Genomic DNA, 17,145 nt, shown 5'->3' on the forward strand with positions numbered 1-17,145 from the left:
AATGTACAAATCAGACAAGTAGCATGGGGCTGGATCTATTGAAATCAATGGAGATAGCAGTTGTTCAGTTCCTGCAAGATAAGGCCATGAAATGCAAGATTTGGAAGCTATAATAATTTAACGTTTGAAATCATAGCCCAATCATGTCAATATGAAGAAAGCTGACACATTTTCTGCCCATCTTTCTTATGGCTCTGTCTTTTTACAGCCAAATAAAGTAATTGTTACCTTCTTAGAGAGAAACACGTCATTTAAAAATAAGTACTAAACTGAAAGTTTTAAATTTCCCTGTTTTCACTATTTATTAATAAGATGGTGTCTAAACAGTTAGAGCCCAAATGTAAAGCTTTTAAAATCTTATTAATGCTACAAATGTTTTTATTATAGATTTGTAAACATAGATGTACACACACAAATGAATTTTTTCATGTGATTTCTGAGTGCATATGTGTATAAATACATACACAAATATATCCATAACCATATCTTTAGAAAAACATCACATTAAAAGAACATGAAGGTTGCAAAGTCAAAATTTGAAAACAACACAACTATAGCTGCTTGTGCAACCTTAATTCTGCTATCTTGTGTCTATGAATTATGATACAGACTTTACATTCACGATCACTACCATTTTTCCCACAGGACCCCTCAGTGTACAAAATGGCCCTAGATGGGAGATGAATCTTGGTTGTGTATATTGAAACCGGCTGTTGCCTGTAGGATTCCTGCCTCATTTGTTGCTGAAGCTAGAAGGTATGTAGTAAATGAGCCAGAGGACTACAGGAAGAGAAAGGACTAGTCTGTCCTGGTCTGTACTAGGGAGTTATTTTGAAATAACGGGCTGGTTATTTTGAAATCTGTACTCCTGTTTTCCTTGGGGAATAATCCTTATTTTGAAATAGTTATTTCAAAATAGCATTCGTGTGGATTCTCTGCTATTGCTATTTCAAAATAACTACTCCCAGAGTCATTTGAACTAATTACTTGCCAGTGCTTCCTAGGGCTCTAAGTCAAGGTAGCGCATCCACAATAACAGAGCCTGCCTCAGACTAATTTCAAGGATCCCCCATAGTGGGAATATGCTATTTCAATTTTGTTATTTTGGGTGTGTGACGGGTCCACTGGGCCCCACGCTACAGCCAACAAAGCCTCCGCTGCTTTTCCGGCAGGCTGGGGAGGCTACACGGGGAGGAGAGGCCGCGCTGCCAACCAAAGGCACAACGCCCGGATGCGCGGGCTATGGGGGTTGGGGGGACTGAGCTGGGGAGAGTCCAATATGGCGGACATCAGGACACTGGCACGGTGGGATGTCAGGCCGGTGTGTCAGATGGTGGGCCCCTTCAAAAGGGCTGCAGCCCATGGAGTGAGGAGGAGGCAGGAGAACCGTGGGACTCCCAGAGAGACGGAGGGACACCCCAACCCAGAGACAGACTGGAGTGATGGCCGCCCCTAGAGGACCGCGGCTACATCGAGAGGGAAGAAGCCTCAGAGACTCCAGTAGGAACCGTGGGAGGGGAGTGGAACGATAAAGACAGTGAAAGAGAAAGGAAGCAGCCCAGGGCAGGCCAGTATTGGTGCCCATGGGCTGACAAGTTTCGGGAGAGCACCCTGTCAGCCAGGTAGGGGGCTATCCATCTCTACCCCTTAGGGCCCCGGGCTGGAAGCCAGTGAAGAGGGAGGGCCTGGGTTCCCCTTACCTCCTTCCAAGTGGAGGGAGTGCTCTTGCCCTATACGTTCGGGCAACAACCAACCTACCATAACAGACTATTGAACTTTATCCCTACGGGGAATGGCGAACTCACAGGAGTTTGGGATGACTTTAATGGGGTAGGTCACCCGGGACGCTGCCCAAACTCATGAATAGGGGCACCTGGCCAAACTGAACTGCCACTGGGTGTTATTATTTCTAATTTACCTATTCCAAAATAATTTCCTAGTACAGACATGCCCTCTCATGGTTAAGAGAGCTGAATATTCTCCTGGGGAATTTGATTCGATTCCTGCCTTTGCCACAGAATTCCCATTTGGTGCTCTTAAAACCAAACTCTTCAAAAGGGATCAGTAATTGTGTACTCATTTTTTGGGTGCCTGACTGAGGCCCTGGGTAGTGAAGTTTTGAGCACTCACAGCTGTAGCAGAAATCAATGGGAGCCACACTTTGATCATATAAAGTGCTGTGTAATACAACATATTCTAAAAGATCAGGCTTTATTTGGGCACCCAAAGTTGGTGGATGCTTTTGGTCTTTGATTTATAAAATGGGATAATAATACCCTTCATCTTACAGGAGTATTGTGAAAATAAATTCATTCATATTTGTGAAGCACTCAGATATCAGCCTGATGAGTGCCCTAGAAAAGCCCACAAGGATATTAATAATTCTGTCTTCAGAGCAGAGTTTGGTAGGCAGTAAATAAGGCCAGGAGCCACACATTGAACAATGAGAGTATGTCAAAATATTAAATTGCTGTTCATTAATAATTTATCAGCCTCCACTCTGCATACCGGATGAGGCAGGGGTTGTCTGGAAAAAAAACAATATGTGATCATGAAACTGAGCTCCACCATACACCAGGGCTGGGCAAGATACTGCCGGGGGGGGGGGGGGGGGGTGGATCTGGCCCACCTAAGACTTTGATCTGGCCCCCAGACTGCATCTGACCATTTTCTATTTATATCTTGCTGCCTGTGCCACTGAATTACCAGGCTTAGGCAGCAGGACCCTATTTAAATGGCTCACAGTCATGATGCTACCCTGACAGCGTCCGGAGCCACAAGCCTTTGAAACAGCCACAGCAACTCCAGGCAGCTGCCAGGCAATGCAGTAGCAGTGGGGACTGGGAGTCGCAAGCCCTTTTCTGTGCTTTTAATTCAAAGCCGCCAGCCCCAGACAACTCTGGGGGGAAGGCTAGTTCCCAGCTTCACCCCTCCCCAGGCTTCAGCCCTTGCGGAGGTGAAGCCAGCCTGTCACCCTGTAACAAAATTCATTAAATGGCCCCCCTGCAAAAATTATTGCCCACCCTGATATACACACAAACGGGGGACAAATTAAAGTTGTACAGACAGTCTTAATTCTGGCATTTCTTAACCTCTCAGTATTTCACCTTGCAACCTTAAGACTTTTTAAAGTTTTTGTCTGTGATTTATTATAGACAATATGTATATGAACAAGTGTCTGTTTATGTGTGTGTGTGTTAAATAGGTTTTTTCATATAGCTCCTTTGTCTGAAGACTTCTACGGTGCGTCTATACAGCATCTGAAACAAAATACAGGACTATGTAGCACTTTAAAGACTAACAAGATGGTTTATTAGATGATGAGCTTTCGTGGGCCAGACCCACTTCCTCAGATCAAAGAGTGGAAGAAAATAGTCACAACCATATATACCAAAGGATACAATTAAAAAAATGAACACATATGAAAAGGACAAGCCAAATTTCAGAACAGAAGGGAGATGCGGGGAGCGAGGGGGTAAATGTCTGTGATACCATTATCTCACAGACATTTACCTCACACACCCCCCCCCCCCCGCATCCGCCTTCTGTTCTGAAATTTGATTTGTCCTTTTCATATGTGTTCATTTTTTTAATTGTATCCTTTGGTATATATGGTTGTGACTATTTTCTTCCACTCTTTGATCTGAGGAAGTGGGTCTGGCCCACGAAAGCTCATCATCTAATAAACCATCTTGTTAGTCTTTAAAGTGCTACATAGTCCTGTATTTTGTTCAAGCTACACCAGACTAACACGGTTACATTTCTATCACTATTATACAGATTTTGAAACTCAAAATAAGATACGCAATTTGCACTATGCAAATTGCGTGGCTTATTTCAAGTCTATTTCAAAATAGCTTATTTCATCATTTGGTGCTGTCTACACAGTGCCAAATTTTGAAATACAGCTCTATTTCAAGCCATCTCTTACTCCTCGGACAATGAGGTTGACAGGGACGGCAAAATAGCAAATCCTCTATATTTCAAAATAGCGGACGTGTTCAAAAGGGGTAGCTGTTTTGGGATACCTTTGGTATCCCGAAATAACTTTGCTGTGTATATATACCCCTAGTGGGCTAACAAAACCTAAAACTACAAATTCAACAAGCTTTAAAAATAAGGTGATTTGGGTTAACTAGAAAGCAAAAGAAGAGACATGGAGGCTGGGAAGGAGAAAGAGGATGTTGCCTCTGCTGTCCAACAAACAGAGAGACCTATAATTCCTTAAAGAATAAAAATGAAAATTAAAAAACATACAGAAGCTGGAAAACTGATCTGAAATATGAGAACTCTGTCAGCACATGATCATCTACCTGATAAGCCCAGCCTACGCCCTTTGTGGTGGAGACCCTCAAAGCTCACCATTGCCATAAAAGGGCACAGGCAGGGGAAAAGGCAGACTGCAAAGAGGGACATAATATGGCAAGGGGGAAATAGCTGTAGCTGACAGGAGAGTATAGGGAGCAGAACAACTCCTATTGCCACCAAGGTGTGTGAGGGCTGAGAGCTATGGAAAAGGGTCTATATACGCTTAAATTCATGCATTAGCCACGTGCTTTAGAACCATTTAAAATGGGAAAGTGTTTTCTGGAGAAGTTTTTATAGCGAGCTGGGCTGTAAAGGAAAGACCACTGCATGGAGAACGTTTGTTTAATGGTTAGACCTGCATGTGGTGAAGAAGGGATCAAGTCCTAGTTCTGTCACTATCTTGCTGTGTGATTTTGAGCAAGTAATTTAGGCCAATTTTGCAAATAGGGAGGCCTAAAGTTACACACTAAATCCATTTAGGCTCTTAATCAGTAACCTCGTATTCAGAGAGGCCATTTTAGGGTACTTATAGAAAGTCACTAGGCCTTGTGCTCCTAAGTCACATAAGCACTTTCGAAAATCCTACCCTAAGTGTCTACATATGGAGTTAGCAGCTTAACTTTGGGCACCCAAGCCTGAAACTGGTGGCTTTTAGCTGTACGCTCTCTTTGTGTCCAGTTTCCTAGCTAATGGATCTACTTCTCAATGACTTCCCAGGTTATTCTGTGAATTAATTGTTGTTGTAAAAAAATTGGAGGCAGCTGCAGGACCTCAGACCAAATCAACCTGATTTTAAGCCATTAATAAAATGCAGATAACCTTACTCCCAGCCCTTCACTTTAACCACTAGCCATTGCTTCTTTCATGTCCAGATTTATTTCTCTCTATTGCACTCCAACAGTTCAAATTTTTTATTTTCCTATAAAAAATGTACTTAACAATGTCAACTTTCAGCAAGAATTCAGAAAAAAACCCTAAAAAATGAGCCACCAACAAAATGACGATGAAAGTAGGTCTGAGCAATACAGTACCACCAGATTCTCCTAGCAGTTGAAATTTACCTTATACCCCCATGCACCCTCCCCCACCACTTTGAGAGGGCAAATAATTGCAGGTGACATTTCTTGCCTGTTGAGCTTGATGCATCTGAAAATGTAATTGGTTTCATTAGGATATAGAAAGCCCTGGTTCCTTCCTAACTACTTGCAATTAGAAGTAACAGTACCAAGTTCTACTTGCTTACTCATCTGGGATATTTTTTGTAATGCATGAGTCATTATATTTTTAAATCATCATCCCGTTAAAGGGAGGGGCAAAATAAACAGGGATAGATGCAGCGGTTACTAAGTAACAAATCCTTCACCCATTACTTTCCAAACCAGTCCATGATCATTGATAGTTCCCACTCACAAAGGACATTTTGACCAGTACTACTTTGCTGTCCTAATTACTTCTGGTTTAAGCCAGTGTGACAGAGCAGGTGGGATGGAGCAGGTTAAAGGGCTTGGTGGAAGGGGAGAGAATTGAGAAGTTTAGAGAGCGGAGGAGTTTGGAAAGAGAGAAAGACACCTGAGAAGGAGACCAGAGGAGCCAAGAGAACAGCATTGGCCTTGTTAAAGACTACAGGGGGACAACAAACCCCAAATCAAGGCAAGTGAGCCATATACTGTGACTCCTAGACTGTGGGACAGTGGGCTGAACAGGGGTCAGGGGCCCAGGAGTGGGACTGACCCTGCCACACCAAATTTTCAGGGCATAGCACTCATTGGTAGACACAGCTTTGTGCACGCTCCCTTCTGTTCATAAGAGATGGTGCTGATTTGTGCGAGTCCCAGTTGTGCTCACAATAAGCACAACTCAAGCCTGGATAGTCTTTTTGCAGACACAAATTGCAGTTGGAAAAACTGTGTATTCAAGTGGTTGCGTGCACCAACCTGTGTATGTACATGCAGGTACAATCTGTGTTGGCCCCAAAATGGATGGTCAAGACTCCTCTGAAAATACGTGCCTCCAGGCTACTTTTACCCCAAAGTTTATTGTCACTAAGGACTAGATTATGGCATCTATGCCCCAGCTTTGTATCAGGGTCAAAGCAGTGCTGCACTGCCCTAGGACAAGTATGGGGGAGATCATGTTATAAGCATGACATGGTCTCTCTAAGGATTTCTTAGCACGCGTGTGTAATCTGGTCCTTCCTTAGACTCTTCCCTTGTGCACCAGTCCCACTCCATGGACTGGTGCAGTGAGTAGAGCCATACTCCCCTCTTTTCCATCCTATTTTCAGCTTCTTGCCCCCTAGGATAATAGCAGAAGAGAATCATTGCTGGTGAAATTGCTGTTGTGAGTGGTCCTCGCACAGCTGTGCAAAAGATGGGAAGAGGCTCCTTGCATGCTCTTGTGCATTCATACAAGGGCAGAGGACAACCTAGGGCCCTAGCAGAGATGCCTCTCTCCCCCTGCATTTCTGTGCAAAGGAGATATAACAGACTGATGTATGGTAACTGTCAAACCTGAGTTTGAATTCTTGTTCCCTTTTGCACTTTCAAAGGTTTAACCAGCTCTGTGCATTCTCCCTTTGCTCATAAATGATTCCTACAGGCCTGCTGCTCTGCTGCAATTCATCAGTTCCATGCAGTGTTGCCCAAAAGCATCCATTTGTTGTTGTCATAAATCTGTTGTGCAGCTTGGCCTTCTTTGTGTGATGTTCTCTGGGATACCTGCGAGATCTTTCCTGAGTCACAATATACAAACAGAAAATAGCGTTGAGGGCCTTTTCCAACCATACCGCACATTAACTGCATAATTGTGGATCAATGTTTTTTCAGCATGTGCACCTAAGTGCCTTTCCTGCTAGCAGCTGTAATTAATGATCAGTGCACCTGTAGATAATGTTCTCCAGAAGAGATGCAGCTTGTGATTTGTAACATGAGATCCAGGTCAGTTAGTGCTGTTCAAATTGATACCATCTACAGTCTATACACCTTTTAATTAGGACTGGGTTCACCATTTGTCACTTTTCTACAGCAGATGTTGCCTTAGAGTCAGGTTAGAATAGAGAGTAAAGGCAGAAGCAGTCCTAGCTCTGTTACTCACTTGCTCTTGGAGCTTGTCTGTGCTTCAGGTTTGCCATCCTTAAAATGGGTATAATAACTAGGTGCAAAGATGGAAGTGTGGTACTAGTTTATTGGCACCTTTGCATTGTGTTCTATGCTCTAGTGGTGGGGCAGCTTCCCCATTTGGGCCATGGAGGGGGAACAAGGTGAATCTTTGCTTTGGCAAAACATGCTGGCCTTTTTCTTTTGTATCCCTGAGTTCTTGATCAAGTGGTGTTCTTCATCAAGTGGGGGCTCCACTTCAGGTGGCAGTGCAGCTCAGTACCATTGATCAGAGATTTTGCTACCAGTGTCCGGTCAGCGTGCGTGTGTGCAGTAGCTGTCTCATAAGAGTGCTGATGTTTCTTCTAGCACTAGTGTCTCTACCCCATAACAAAAAAAATTTAGATGTAAGGATTTAGGATAGTCCTTAAGTGAGTTTGGTAGCATAGTTTAAAAAAAGTCTCTTTCTCCCAATCCCCACAATCCATGATAAGGGATGAAAACAAAGATGGCTGGCTCACTAGCTTCTCCAAAGTGTGTGTCTTGCGAGGATACCATGCCCAGCTCAGATGGCTATTTACTCTGTGTCTGCTGCCTGGGGGAATGGTATATCCCTCAGAAAATGTGCTCCTTGTAATAACCTAAAGGCAAAAGCAAGGGGAGATAGAGCTCTCTTCCTCAGGAAGGAAGCTTTGACTGCCACAACAGAATCCAAAGAAGGGCTCCTCAGGGACCATATCAGTAGACCAAGTGAGTGTGTCCTCCTCAGAGCACCAAGTAAAAGAGCCTCATCCACGCCAAGCCGAGCACAATTAAAAAAGAAATGGTCTCCAGCAAGATCCATGGCCTTACTACTGATCTGCATTACAGTGAGCACCTTCGATCAACCAGGCCCCTACAGCACCATGCACCAAGGATTGCCTGCCGCCTAAGTTAACGAATCAAGTAGCAGGCACCGTTCAGGCTCCTCCTTCTGTTCCATGGCACAGACAATACCTTCAAAGGGAATGGCACCGTGTCGGGAGCTACAAACCATGGTACCTCCTCTGGCACCGATGATAACAGCACAGGGCATAGAACAACCTATTCAAGACACCATGGTGCCAAAAAAGGCCACACAGATGTTACCGGCAGGGGAAGATGACCGTTTTGTGGGGCCCAGGGCAGCATAATCTTGTGGGCCCCCCCTTTGCCACGGTGCATGCGCGGGGCTTTTTGAAGCGCGGGGCCCGGGGCGGCCGCCCCGCTCGCCCTGCCGTATATCCGCCCCTGGTTACCGGCACCAAATGAGCATACCCTACTCCCCCAGTTCCTTCTCTACAGTGGAGCAGTTGAGTCTTACTCCGAAGTAGAGGGGAGGAAGGGTGAGTATTGGAGCACCCACAGAGGCTATGTTTACACTTTTTTTTTTTTGCAGAAGAGGAAATGCAAATGAAGCGCTCATTAGCAAATTGCATGCTCTCATTTGCATATTCTCTTTCGATCCTTTTTGTGGAAGAGGTTTTCGCGAAAAAACCGCTGTGTACACAGGGCCATTTTTTAGAGAAAAAAACCCTTTTGTGCAAGATTCCATTTTTTGAGGAATAAGGGATCTTGCACAAAAGGGGTTTTTTTTTGTTTGTTTGTTTTCAAAAAACGGCCCCGTCTACACTGCATTTTTTTCCCCACAAAAACCTCTTCCGCAAAAAGGATCGGAGGAGAATATGCGAATGAGAGCGTGAGATTTGCTAATGAGCGCTTCATCTCAAAGAACCTCAGTTACTGCACAAGGTGAATAACCTTCTCTCCTTTGAGTAGTAATTTTGCGTGCGCTCCACTTCAGATGAACGTGGAGCAATGCCCTCATGCAGATGGAAGGTGCCACTTGGCCTAAATTAGTGTCTGCACGTGAGCTAAGCGTGATTGAGTAATGGTTGGTGAAAGTGTGTGCGGATGTCTGTATAGCTGCCCTGCATATGTCAAGAATGAGCACATTGTGCAGGAATGCTGCAGAGTTACTACAGCCCTTGCTGAATGTGTTCTGACGTCATTGGGGCTTTAGTGTTGCATAAGGAGTAGCACAAGTGGATTGTTGCATAAGGAGTAGCACAAGTCTGATATCCATTTCAACAGACTTTGAGTTGATATAGCTGTGTCTTCCAACCTTCAGTTGTTGATATGAACAGTCTGGGGAGATGTACAAAAGGTTGTAGTCCTGCCTAAGTAAAACACCAGGGTGCAGCAGACATCTAATGTGTGTAATGTCACTTCTTGAGGGTGGTTGTGTGGTTTAGGGTGGAAAGTGGGTAGGTGAATTGGCTTGTTAAGGTGGAATGATGATATTTTGGGAATGAGTTTCAGGGGAGTCCTCAGAGTCACTTTGTCCCTGCAGCATATTGTGTATGGGAGTGAGCTATCAGTGTCCCAATTTCATTCAGTCTTCATGCCAATGTAATGGCTAGTAGTGTTATTTTCATTGATAAATGGAGCATTGATCAAGATGCTAATGGTTTGAATGGTCTTTTGGTTCAGCATTTGAGTACTAGGTTTAAGTCCCATTCTGGAGTGGGTTCACAGATGTCCAAGCACATGATTTATAAACCTGTTACGAATTTCTTTGCAGTTCAGTGGACAAATACTTCTGAAGCCAGTCCTCCTTTCTTTAAGTACAGTGTGTACTCTAGGATCAACAGGAGTGGGGTTTGATTTCCCAATATTTGTTTCTAAACCAAAAGGAAAATGTCTTTCCTTTTTGGAGGTAAGATACCTTATAGATTGTAAAGCAGTGGATCCATATGAGAACCTTAGATAGACAGTTGTTATAATGAAAAATGGAGACACAAAAGGTTTTAATAAATTGCTTTGGAGTTTGCATACATCTCTCTCTCTCTCTCTCTCTCTCTGTGTATATATATATATATATATATATATATATATATATATAATATTTTCACATGTAAATGCCCAACAATGCAAGTTTTGTTTATCACTGATCTCACATTAACTGTGAATTAAAGCTTCACTTCTATAAAGATTTAAAGAAAGAAATGTAAGATCCTATCTTATGTTTAGTTTACAGCATATGTAACCCAGGCCTCTGAGCCTAACCATGGCATTAAGATCCCACAGTTTCAAAAATAAGCACACGTAAAAAAAAAAAATCTTGACAGGCTGTCCAAAGGAATACTTTAGAGTACAGTGGGAGAGTGAGGGGGTGTTTGTCTTTCATTTTGATGGACTGCCTAGCAACACAGCAGTACCACTCCAAGTATCAAAAAGTTCTTTGTGATACAACTGTTTCCACTGTGGTTCTCATCCTTTGGTAACTCTAAGGAAGAGGCGTGAGGGAGAAAGGAAATCAAGAACTGAATGGCATCCAGTCTGACTATACATTATTACAAATCCCACATATGGCTTAGACTGTAGGGGGATAGGAATCTAGCAAGACCTTCTTCTCATCACTAATAATATCTTCTCTGATAGGAGAGAAAATGCAAACCACATTCTGTGAGGCAGAATTTTGGGAAAGGTCTTGATGAATTTTTAGTTACCATAATCTTTAAGCAAAGTGGCAGCTAAATTTCTAACTGCTCTGCAGTGGTTCTCTCTCTTTCTGTCTCTGTGGTTAGAGTGTATGGAAAACCTTTAAACTGCTATGCTTAGTAAGACATGCTCTAAAGATAAGCACTCTTGACATGTTATTGGATTAGAGCTAGGTGCAGTTATCTGTCTACTCTGCTATGAACTCTTGCTTGTGAGCCTTAGTGCAAAGTCTGTTGTTATGATGGAGTTGGGCAGTCTATTGTAGGCTCAAACCTGGCCTTTGGGCAATTGCTTAGCAGATTTCTACATTGCTCTTGTCTCCCCGTGTGAAAATTACATAATCCCTTGAAATGATTCCTTCCACATGACTGCTAGCAAAGCAAGTCAACTACATGTTTCCCCTCTTTCCTAGTGACCAAAATTATTCAGAAATCCATGAATTGTAAAGCAGTGTGATCAGTGCTCAACAAATAAACACAATAGAGCTGGGTGAATGATGTTCATTGGCAATTAAATGTTAAAAGATTGGGTTGGACTGAAACAAAAAATATGACAAATTGAAATGTAAAAAATTGTTTCAGGTCAAACTAAACATTTTATTTTGACAGAAGTGAAGCCTTTCATTTTAATTTTGACAATTCCAACACTTAAAAATAAATTAAAGAAACTTTTGACACAAAGTTGTGGTAATCAAAATAATTGTTGTTGTTTTTGTTAAATGTCAACATAACGTAGTCAGATATTTTTGTCAAGAGGAGCAATTCAATAAAAGTGAGATATTCATAAAACGTGGTGGAGGTGGTGAATCAGTACTTTTTGCCAAAAAAAAAAAGTTTCAGACCAAAAATTTTGCCCAGTTTCACTCCCTAATCCTTTGTTATACTATTATGTTGACTACTAATTGAAGACAGGTTTCCAGAGTGGTCTAGTTCATTACTCTGTTAAAGACTTGTATGTTAGCTCTTAGAATAAGGGATAGAAACTTCATTCTGATAGAAGTGTATATATAAGTCAAAATCATGAAATACTAGGAATCCTGGATTTTAAAACTTTCATTAAAATAAACAAGGAGATCTTTTATAATACATACGTATAATAAATACAGATTCTAAGGCCAAATCAGATTCTATTATTCTAAGGCCAAATCAGGTGAAATCAATGAAAGTTGCATCTGTCTAATAATAGAATTAGCCCATAAGATTTAGGTTTGAGGGTGAAATCCTGTCTCTAGTGAAATCAATGGCAGATGTCCTTTTGACTTAAGCAGAGCTCAGATTTCACCAGAGTAGCTTCGTGAAATTCATTTTGGTTTCCCAGACTCCATGTGATCCGTTTCCCCCTGTTCGCTTCCCATAGAATTTTCCCCCATCCAAGTTTTACTTTGAGTTTCAGATTTGGATCAACAAAAGCAAACCAAACCTCAGCGGGTTTGGAGTTAAAACCATGTAAAGCTCCTATGTTTCATATGCTTTCAATCCAGATCAAAACAGTGGCTCAAGGTTTGCTTGATATTTTTGAACTGCCATGTCTAAAATAAATAACATTGGGATTATATTTCTGCAACACTTCCCGCCCTTACATTTTTTAATCCCCCCCTTCCACCCCCATTGCATAAAGTCTTAAATCACAATGTAAGGAAAGACTTTCAAAGTCACAAGGGAAATGTAGGTGATCATCTTTAAGTAGGAGTTGGGCATCCAATGCTTGTTTATGCCCTTGAAAATCTCCCCCTTCCCATAATCCTTCGAGATAAATCAAGTACCTGTTTTGATTTGGGCAGTAAAGCACCTACACAGTCCAAACTGTAAAATAGCAATAACATAATGAATAACTTGTATTTTGAACACCCCAAAGTTCAATGCTCCTGGATTTCTGGGTTTTGATAATTGTTTGTGTATTCCCCCATATAGTGTGCTAAATGCTATACAGACAAACAGGAGACAAGGTTCCTGACCCAAAGTGCTCACCATCTAATGGCTAAATTGCATTCCCCCGCATGAGTGAACAAACGGGAGAGGGCACTGAAGGCCTCCTTCACACATCAGGTGCATGCACTGAGTACATTTAATTCTTACATGAAGCTATCAATCCTAGCACTTCTAAGCATAGGGATGTGCAAGAAAACTGGATCTGGTCTGTCTCCTTCCCTATCACACCAGCTGAAAGTACTTACCAGGGACTTAATCCAAAACCAATTAATAATCCAATTAATGGGAGTTATTCCTTGACTTCAAGGGGCTTTGGCTCAGGCCCCAGTCCCAGTAAGGTTTGTATTTTGTGCTTTTGTCAAGGGAGGGCTATTGATTATATTGCCAGGAGAGCTCTGAGAGGAATTATCAGGAGCTGTACATAGATAGGAGGAACAAAAGCCCAGCTAGAAGCCAGCAGGACCAGAGTCTCTGGGCATGAACCTGCAGCAGAGCTCCCCCCCCCCCCACACACATTCACCAGCAGTGGCAGGCAAAGTGGCCCAGCTTGATCTGGTCTCCTGGTACATTGCTTAATAGAGAGGACAGGACTCTCCTTGAATTAACCAGCAGGAAGTGGAGTGACACACCCAGGGGAGCAGAGTGAGTTGGAGCCGCATTGCTCCACTTCCCCAACCCCGCTTTATCCCCTGGGTTGCATCGCTTGGGGGAGGGAGTTGGGAAAGGGTGGGCAGGGGGTGGAGCAAGGACCGGGCCCTGGGCTAGCAGGGGCAGTCACATGATCAGTGATCCCTGAAGGTCCCCCTCACCAGTTGCCCCTGGGATTTATGATGCTCTCGACTCCCACAGAAATGAAGCATTTGTGTCCCACTCACCTGACGAAAGCCAGTGGCCGTAAATCCCACTGCAGTCCTAATCAGACAATGTAGGTAAGAAGTCAAACCCTTGTAAAAAAAAAAAAAGTCAATGGGTGCTGCAAAACATAATGTGAGTGAAGGGTGACAATTAATTCACATCTTCTTCATTTTACCAGGAATTCTTTTTGTAAAGATATTTTGCCAGCTGTTTTGTTAACAATTCTTTAAGTTGAGCACAAGGGCTTTTAAGCCACTTTAGGATGGGACAGAGTGTTTTCACATACACTGCTCCCCCATGCGGCTTTAGCCCACTACAAAGATAAGGGAACTTAGTAAAATCTCAGAAATGGCTTCAGGATGTAATTGCCCTGAATGTTTGGAGGTGCAAACAACTGGCAGTTGAGGCACTGACCCTGCAGGGAGCTTCATACATATTAATTCTTGTATCTGTCATGAGTTCATCCCAGGATCAGCTCTAGAGTTGGGTTTCATCACAAAAGATTTGCACAGATTCCCCTCATCATCACAAAAGTCTAATCCTCCTTCTTGTTACCTTGTGGAAACTAATTGTGACTTTTAAAAAACATCTGACCAATTTTAAAAGCTGGAGACATTGAGCATGTCTACACAGCAACATTATTTTGAAATAACTAGAGTTATTTCAAAATAACTTAGTCCACATCTACGCAGCCAGCAGTTATTTCAAAATAATGTCAAAATTTTGTCAATCTGGAGGACTTCTTACTCCGACTCCTGTAATCCTCATTGTACAAGGAGTAAGGGAATTTGGAGGAAGAGAGCTCTATTTTGAAATAAGTGCTGTGTAGATGCTCCCAATTTCAAAATAAGCTATTTTGAAATAAGGTATGCAGTTGATGTAGCTCAATTTGAGTAGTTTATTTCTAGTCAACCCCTGCTGTGTAGACACACCCTTATAAAATAAACCAATTTTAATTTTTTTAGAAATATATTTTTATGGGAAATAACACTGAAATATTCCTTCAGTTAGGTTCACTACAAGAAAAATTAGACAAAATAATTTTTCATTTTGCTTTTGTGATGTAGTTGGTGTGAAGTGATTTTCAGTCTAGTCACAATTTCCAGGCAAAAATTACAGACTATGTGATGAAAATGGATCTTTAGTGCATGCCATAAAAACAAGTCTTTTAAATGGAAAAACTCCAACATGATATGAACTGCAACCAGTCACCTTCACCTACACCTTCTTTAATATCTGTAACCAAGCAAAACCAAACAAATAAGCCGGAGGCTTCCTTGCAGTCCCATGAATGAAATTAAATTGGATTGAAGATAAATACAAAGTCTTCAAAATTCAAACACTGTGTTCTCTGCTTTGTACCAGCACATACTAATTGTCATGAAATTCACATGTCTATATTGCCACTTGACTGTGCTGCAACTTTCTTAAAAAAATACACCCTCCTCCCTTCCGAGCACGGCAAACTACAGTTTTGTTTACCTAGAGTGCTGGAAAGTATTTCCACGACTGCACTTTAAACTTTCAAATGTAGATAAAGCCAGTATACAGACTTCTTGCAAACACAATAATTCCATTGAGTCCCAAGTGGACAGTAATAATAGGATTGTATTTTTTGGCAACTACATTCAAGTGTGTTGGAATGACAAACATAATTATGTAGCAATAATTTAATAACAAAAATCAGACAAATTAATAAATATTACTTAAATATAGGGAAAAAAAAAAACCCAGGGATTTTAGCACTATGTTGTTCCATGCCTCTCTCTTTCTGGAGGGGACTTAAAACCATAGTTTTCAGCACCTGTAAGAATTAAAGATTCTGTGGTCCTTTAGTAAAAGTAAGTGGTATTAACTCTGTTATATAGGCCAAGTTCCACTTTTACCCAGTTTCGTTTTACCTATCTAAATTTCCTTTATAGTTTCTATTGGGCAAAAAAGTGTTTAGTTTCTAAACTCATCTAATCTGGTATGGAATGTTGTAATGAAGTGTAGAACAGTTGCACAATTCACTTGGAGGTGACTGAATTTCAGAGGTGGATGATAATATCCTTATGTATAGTTTGTACAGCAATTGAAATATGCAATGTAGTATGTTTCTCCACATCCAGCACACTAAGTGATTCTTTTCTTCTGTGTGATCCAGAGAAGCAAGAGATTGGCACAAAATCATAATGACTCAAATCTTCACCTCTAAGGGTATGTCTATACTGCAGAGTTTTGCCGGAAAAACAGCTGTTTTTCCGGAAAATTACACTTACGTCCACACTGCTGTTGCGTTTTTTCGACAGAAAGTTGAAAGAATGGAGGGGGTTTTCTGACAGTGGTAAACCTCTTTCTATGAGGAAAAAGCCTTTTTCTGAAAAAGACGTGTTTGGATGCGGAAGAGAGTGTTTTTTCAAAAGAAGAGGCCTCCAGGAAAAAACACAGGTGCCCTGGTGGCCACTCCATCCACAGTAATCACAACTGAAATGCGAGATAGCATCCAGTCAATGTGGATACTATTTTTTTAAAAAGCAGATCACTTTTTCATTGCACTTTTGCTTTGTAGATGCTCTCTTTTGAAAAAAGTTTTTCTGGAAGATCTCTTCCGGAAAAGCTTCTTCTGAAAGAAGCTTGCAGTCTAGACTTAGCCTAAGTCTCAAAAGTACATTAGAACCTTCAAAAGTAGAACCTTCTACCGCTAGCCCAAAAGTGGCATATAGATACCTCATGTGATTTGCTAGCCATGCAGAATTTCTCTGTCTACTTCCTTAGTGCTGAGGAAGCTGAGCCTTCTGAAATCAAGAGATTGGTGGCATAAGAGGGGCTGGAGTTGCATAGTAAGCTTTCTATATGTTAGCCAATGATGCAGGGTAGCAAGCTCTATCCACACCTGGCTGGTTTTTCACTGTGGTTTTTTACACTAGTTAAATCCATGAAAATGATATGCTGCCTGCCATTGTGTCCTTCGAAGTGTTGTGATCCAAGAAATCAAATTCTCCCTTGATGTGTTCAATTCAACCTATTTGGCAGCCATTAATTCTGTGTCTCCCTTTTCATTACTTATCAGGTTCAGTATTCTTTTGTGTGTGATGAAAAACTTAAGTGGCAGTTCTGATGAAGCATAATTGCTGACATACACTGTGACAGCACAATAGAGATATGCCAGATAGTTATTTTAGATATTGTGGATATCCATATAGAAATTTCATTTAAAAAGCACACATTTAAAAAGTACAGTGTTATTACTTTAATTAGAGTTCACAGCAGACATAAAAATGACACGGCTGAAACAGCAACTACTGTAGCTAGCTGCAGAGAGGAAGTTATGTTCATTTATTTCAAGAACAACTATGAGGAGTCCTGTGGCATTTTAAAGACTAACAAATTTATTAGGGCATAAACTTTTGTGGACTGCAGCTCACCTTATTGATGCAAGATACAGCTAGTTCACT

The sequence above is a fragment of the Pelodiscus sinensis genome, chromosome 2 (genome assembly GCF_049634645.1).
Source record: "Pelodiscus sinensis isolate JC-2024 chromosome 2, ASM4963464v1, whole genome shotgun sequence".
Taxonomy (NCBI): domain Eukaryota; kingdom Metazoa; phylum Chordata; order Testudines; family Trionychidae; genus Pelodiscus; species Pelodiscus sinensis.